The sequence below is a fragment of the Hyaena hyaena genome, unplaced genomic scaffold (assembly GCF_003009895.1).
Source record: "Hyaena hyaena isolate Hyena2069 unplaced genomic scaffold, ASM300989v1 scaffold_51, whole genome shotgun sequence".
NCBI lineage: Eukaryota > Metazoa > Chordata > Mammalia > Carnivora > Hyaenidae > Hyaena > Hyaena hyaena.
Window position 1 is genome coordinate 3947237 of NW_024080683.1, and position 7125 is coordinate 3954361.

Sequence of the window (7125 nt, forward strand, 5' to 3'; positions counted from 1 at the left end):
ACAGAAAGATGGGAGAAAATTTGTATAATTAATCAAGAGAGTAGCCCAATGCCTCATTTTTAAACCAAAAGTACTATATAAATTAATATTCCTCGGGACTGTTGCCAAGAACTGCATCATGAACCCTAACCAATAGAAACATTGATCTATTGCTAGAATATGTAAATGTTAAACTAAAAAGCCCCTCTCTGAAAATAAGCATCCAGAGATGTATCTGACTTCCTATTCCTTCCTGTGCTGCTCCCCTAACAAAACTAGAGAGAGACCACAGAGAAGAAAAGCTTCCCAGAAGCAGATTGTTAAAGTATTGAAAAAAGATACTAATACATAAACCCATCTTCTTTAATCTGGGATCCCTGTTCCCTGTCTGAGCTCTGGGTGGAAGATGTACTCATGCAACTAGTTGCAAAGAGCGGAATAGAGAGGAGATGCTGGCACTTCAGGCCCTGTCGCACTCAAAGAGAATTCAGAGACAGACTGTATCCGTGATTGTCTGGCAGTGGAGTGGAAGGCAGATTACCTGGTTAAATACATACCTTCTTCCCTACTCTCGCTATTTCTCTTGAACTCTTACAGAATCTTTGGAGTTTTCACACATTTTTGCTGGCTCCTTTACTCTATTTTTTTTTCTCCAACTGCATTATGAAGATTAGTATTTCCAATTTGACTCGGGTCCCCATTGATAGTAGCAAGAAACTCTGGTTATTGGGATCTGCATGATCGTTTGAGTCTCCAAAGTTCCTGGTCATTGCAGATTTGGGGACCAAGAGTTAATACAAGGATATGACTGTGTCAATCAATTATCACACATGCATAAGCCATTGAACACACAAAACCATGGAATATATTAGTCAGCTATTGTTACCCTAGAGCTGAGTAACAAAGAGCCCCCACACTCATTAGGTCACAAAAACACGCATTTATTTTCCCTTGTTCATGGGTGTGTAGATGAGCTAGGACACTTCTGTTTCTGTGTCAGGTCAGCGAGGCTTATATCAAAACTTCAGGTTGGGATCAGGTGTGCTCCCTGTATTTTCATAATCCCATCAACTACCTGAGATACATTCTTTTTCTGGTGGAGCACCAAGTATAATTAGCCAAGTCAGAACACTTATTTAAGGCCTGTGCTCACATTTGCTGTTATGCAGTGGGCCAAAGCAAGTTGATTCATGACTGTACCCAACATCAATGAGATGGGGAAATAATTCTCATTAGAATTCACATGGCAGAGGGAGGGACTGAATAATTTAGAACATTTCTCTAATTTATCTTAGGGAACAATGTATAAACAGATTAATTGAAATACTTCAAAAGGAATACCTACTGATTTATAGAATAAGTAGAATTATGTCCTTGTGTGGAAAATATCCCATTTTCCAATTAGAGTAATAAAAACTTAAAAAAATAAGCCAGTTACCATATATTTTTAAAAAGAACTTACAACATCACTACTTTTTAATGACAGTTCCTGGTTATGACTATGTTGGGTGTTTAGCCACCTAGGAACTGGTTTAATTGCAGGTGAGTTTCTAATTTGGGGCCACACACACACACCACTTGTTTTGAGGAGTTTGTGATCAGTGAGTAAAATGTGCCCTGAAAGGAAACCACTTGGTAAGAACCACTATTTGGTAAGAAAAAGTGACTCAAGAAAAGAAGTTCCTTGTGGTTTTAAACTTGATTATGTTACAGGTCTCTACCAAAATAGGACTTCCTTTAAACAAATAAGCTGATTTAAGGCAAAAATTTTAAACTAGAGGTTTCTGTTTTAATTTTTCAAAATGAGGACACTTCTTAGGACAATTTCCTATTTCTTTTAGTATAAAGGCAAGGGATAAAATAAAATCTGAGTTCAAGCTTCAGAGGATTGTTTACATTAGAAGAACGCTAAACTCCAGGAATGAAGAGCTGATGGCTCAGAAGAAATGCAAGTAATGGATTCATGGAAAAATTGGTTATGAATTGTTTTATCTGGTTGTTTATTGAGTTAGGGGTGGTCTTTCCCCCCAATTTTTCTGGCTTTTATTTTTTATTTTTTTTTAATTTTAATGTTTTATTTATTTATTTATTTTTATTTCTAGGAGAGAGAGAGACAGCGTGAGCAGGGGAGGGTCAGAGAGAGAGGGAGTCACAGACTGAAACAGGCTCCAGGCTCTGATTTGGCAGCCAGCACAGAGCCCGACGCGGGGCTCGAACCCACGAACCGCGAGATCATGACCTAAGCGAAAGTCGGACGCTTAAGCGACTAAGCCACCCAGGCGCCCCTTTTCTGGCTTTTAGAGTCAGGTTAAAAGTTGAATAGGTACGAGGGATCAGGGAATTAGTCAGTAACAGAGAAGGGTGGGGTAATTTCAATTTCAGAAAATTTATCTGGCTTTGTCTAGACGGGTAAATGGGACCAGTGAGGCATGAGTTTGGCATTTTGTGTCCCAGCTTAGAGGACTTCCCCCTGAAATGGAACTGTCACATTGAAGCCCGACATCTAGTTGTCTTTTTCCAAAGAAAAAGGAAGTTGCGTGTTCTGATTAACCAGCATTAATTATGCCCAATTAATAAAGAAAGCATAATTTTTCAGTACTTTACTGCCTGGCACTCTGGAAGCAATCAAGTGAGGCAAGATCCCTATAGCTATAAGAGTTTTTTCTTCTTTTTTCTTGAATAGACAAAAGTAGGGTAATTAAGTGGGTAAGAGCAATAATTTTATACTCACAAAGACTGCAACAGATTTAATCAGTTCTTCGACAATTGCGTTAGAGTGATATTCATCCTTTTCTAAAGGCCAGCATTCAATATGAGTTAAGAGAGGAAAATGTTTTAATAACATTTCAGCAGACTTCGTATCATTAATTTTTCAAGGTGCCTTTGTATCCATCATTTATTTTATTTCACAGTATTTCTGAAGTGAGTCAGGCATTTTAATATCTTTTTAAAGATATCTCTAATAGAGAAGTTACATTTTCTAAATAAAGTCCCACAACCACTCAGTGGCTATGTTGTAATTAGGCTGTGAAGCTCTTGGGAACATCTAAAATTGGATTCATTCAATCCATATAATGCCCTATGAACGCTCAAAGAAACCATGCTTCACATCAATTATCTTTATTAAAATAATTTAAAGTTTACATTTATAACGGATTGTTTATCCAGGAAGCTATCTTCCACTGATTGGTATATGATGGAAAAAAACACCTATTTTTTCTCTCCTTCATGGAAATGGTAGGAAGTTTTAAAAAATACAAAGTGCTGGGGCGCCTTGGTGGCTCAGTTGGCTAAGTGTCCGACTTCAGCTCTGGGCATGATCTCGCGGTCCGTGGGTTCGAGCCTCCCATTGGGTTCTGTGTTGGCAGCTCAGAGCCTGTAGCCTGCTTCAGATTCTGTGTCTCCCTCTCTCTCTGCCCCTCCCCTGCTCGTGCTCTGTCTCTCTCTGTCTCAAAAGTAAATAAACCAAAAACCAAAAAAAAAATTTTTTTTTAAATACAAAGTGAATTTTTTTCTTTGTAGAAGTTACTGTGTACCATTAAATAGAACTTGGGTCCCCTGGGTGGCTCAGATGGTTAAACGTCTGACTTTGGCTCAGGTCATGGTCTCATGGCTTCTGTGTTCGAGCCCTTACCTCAGGCTCTGTGCTGATAGCTCAGAGCCTAGAGGCTGCTTGGGATTCTGTGTCTTCCTTTCTCTCGGCCCCTCCTCCATTTGCTCTCACTTGCTCTCTCTCTCTCTGTCAAAAATAAATAATAAACATTAAAACAAATAATAAAATAACTTGAAAAATATTCCAGAGTTTCAACATCTGAAGTCAACTGGGTTTCCTTTTGTGCATATTTCATCCCAACATTTTATTATGAAAATTGTCAAATACACTGAAGAAGTGAAATATTTGCACAGTGAATTATGTATACTCACAACCTAGATTCTACAATTAGCAATTTATTTGCTTTATCACATATTCATCCAGCTATCTGTCTTTTGATCCCTCTATCCATCTATCAATCCATCTTATGTTTTAATGCATCTTAAAATTTGTAAGTTTAAATATGTAAGTTTAGAATATATGAGTTGTAGACATAAGTATACTTCATCCAATATTTAGCATGCCTACATACATTAGGATTCAATATTTATTTATGAGTATTTTTGAGGAAAGCTTTATGTATAGTGAAAGCACAGTCTTTAGTGTACCATTCAGTGAATTTTGACAAATGAATATATTTGGGTAACCCAAAGCCCTATGACAAGACAGGATGTTCTCATCTTTCCAGAGAGTTCATTCAGACTCCTTCCCAGACAATCCCCACATACCCATCCCTCCATGTTTTCCCACACAGCTTAGTTAAGTAGCAGTATTTAAAAGTTTCTATTGTTGCACATCCTCATTGATGTTTGGTATTGTCAGTCTTTTTATTTTGGTCACTCTGATGCATTTACAGCATGATCTCTCTGACTAGTGATTTTAAGCACTTATTCATGTGTTTGTGGCATCCTATATTTTCCTTTGTGAAATCTCAATTTAAATCTTTGCCTATTTTCTATTGGGTTGTTTGAATTTTTATCTTTTTTTAAGTATATATATATATGGAGATATATATATTATGTATGTATAATATATATATGGAGAGAGAGAATGAGAGAGAATGTGTGTGTGAGCAAGAAAGGGGCAGAGAAAGAGGGAGAGAAAATCCAAGCAGGCTCTGCACTGACAGTGTGAAGCCTGACACAGGGCTCAAATCTACAAATGGTGAGATCATGGCCATAGCCAAAATCAAGAGTCAGAGGCTTAACTGACTAAGCCACCCAGGTGTCCCTACTTTGGCATTTTCTTATAAAACATGCTCTTACCATATAATCTAGCAATTACACTCCTTGGTATTATGCAGATAAGATGAAAATGTCCACATGAATGTTTTTAGCAGCTTTAGTCATAATTGACAAAACTTGGATGGAACTAAGATGTTCTTCAATGGGTGAATGGGATAAATAAACTGGTAGATCAACAGAATGGGATATTTATTTTTCAAAAGAAGAAGAAATGATCAAGCTGTGAAAAGACATGGAAGAACATTGAATGCATATTGATCAGTGAGAGAAGCCAATCTGAAAGGTTACATATTGGATGATTCGAACCATATGACATTCTGGAAAAGGCAACCTTTTGGAGACAATACAATATCAGTTATTTCCAAGGGGTTGAGGGAGAGGGGAAAGGATGAATAAGTGGACCACAGGGTATTTTTAGGCATTGTAACTATTCTATGTGATACTGCAATGTGGATATATGACCTACAATATCCATAGAACTTTACAACAAAAATGAACTCTAATGTAAACTATCGACTTTAGTTAATTATAATGTATCAGTATTGGCTCATCAGTTATAACAAATGGATCCCACTAATGCAAGATGCTAAAGATAGGGCAACTGTGAGTAGGGAAAACAGTATTTGGGAACTCTGCCATTTGCTCATTTTTCTGTAAGCCTAAAACTGCTGTAAGAAATAAGGTCTATTAATTTTAAAAAGATATATACTCAAGGATCAAAATTTAATCAAGTTAATTTTTACTGATTCATCAAGACATTATTTTTAAAAAAAATGTTTTTAATGTTCATTTATTTTGAGAGAAAGAGAGACAGAACGTGAGCAGGGGAGGTGCAGAGAGAGGGAGACACAGAGTCCGAAGACAGGCTCCAGGCTCTGAGCTGCCAGCATATAGCCCGAAGTGGGGCTTGAACCTCTGAACTATGAGATCATGACCAGAGTTGAAGTTGGATGCTTAACCGACTGAGGCACCCAGGTACCCCCTGATTCATCAACACGTCTTTGAACAAAACTGGCATTTTTCTTTTCTTGTTTTTTAAGTCAGGGTTTCTGGTGGTGTAGAGGTTAATGACTGTTACTCTAGTTGGGCACGACCGCCTTGATCATTGGTAAGGTGCTCACAGTTTGATCAACTACTGCTTTTGCCTCATTTGTATAAACGTCAGCCAGTGAAAATGGTACATATTATCCTCACGTTATTTTGAAAAATAGTTTTGACCTTGCAAGACTCTACAAAAACAGCTCAGATCTCTCTGGAGGTCCATGGCTCATCTTTTGAGGACCATTGGGCTATGATGCTCTTAGGTGTCATCTTCTTCATATGTATCCTCTTTGGAATTTTTTGGTTTTCTTGGATATGTAAGTTTATGTGTTTACTAAATATGGGGAAATTTGAGTCATTATTTTATCAAACACATTTTTTTCATACTCCAGTCCTTTTTCTCCATATGAGACTTAATTAGATAAATGGTAAAATATTTGACATTGTCTCACAGGTCCCTGAGGCTGTTGCTGTTTTATTCCCCACCCCCCCAATTTTGTTTTCTCTTCTTCAGTTTAAATAATTTCTACTAATCTGTCTTCATGTTCATTGACTCTTAAATCTGTCATTGTCAATATGCTTTTAAGCCTACTCAGAGAAATTTAATTTTTTTTCACTTATTGTTTTTTTTAATGCTTTTTTTTTTTAATTTTTTTTTTTAAATTTCTAGGAGAGAGAGAGAGAGAGACAGCGTGAGCAGGGGAGGGTCAGAGAGAGAGGGAGTCACAGACTGAAACAGGCTCCAGGCTCTGAGCTGGCAGTCAGCACAGAGCCCGACGTGGGGCTCGAACCCACGAACCGCGAGATCATGACCTAAGCGAAAGTCAGATGCTTAACCGACTAAGCCACCCAGGCGCCCCATGTAGACCTCTGTTTTAATTTCCACCTTCCTTTACTTACTCTTGAGTGCTTTCAGGCAGTTGTTTTCTTGTCCACATTGGTGAATGTCAATTTTGTCAGTGTTTTCATAGAACAGTTTTTGGCTTTATTGATACTTTCTATTGTTTTTCTATTCTGTATTTCATTTTATCAGTTCTAATATTTATTATTTCCATCCTTCTGCAAGCTTTGAGTTTAGCTTGCTCTTTCCCCCCTATTTTGTTAATGCATACAGTTATATTTTATTAGAACATATATTTGTACATTTTATTTTTATCATGAAGTGATTTCAAAAAGGAGAGAAACTGAGAGCGGAATAGAAAATTATATATGAAATGGCAATATACAATATACTTACAATCCAACTTAAAATAGAAAATATTTGAATCC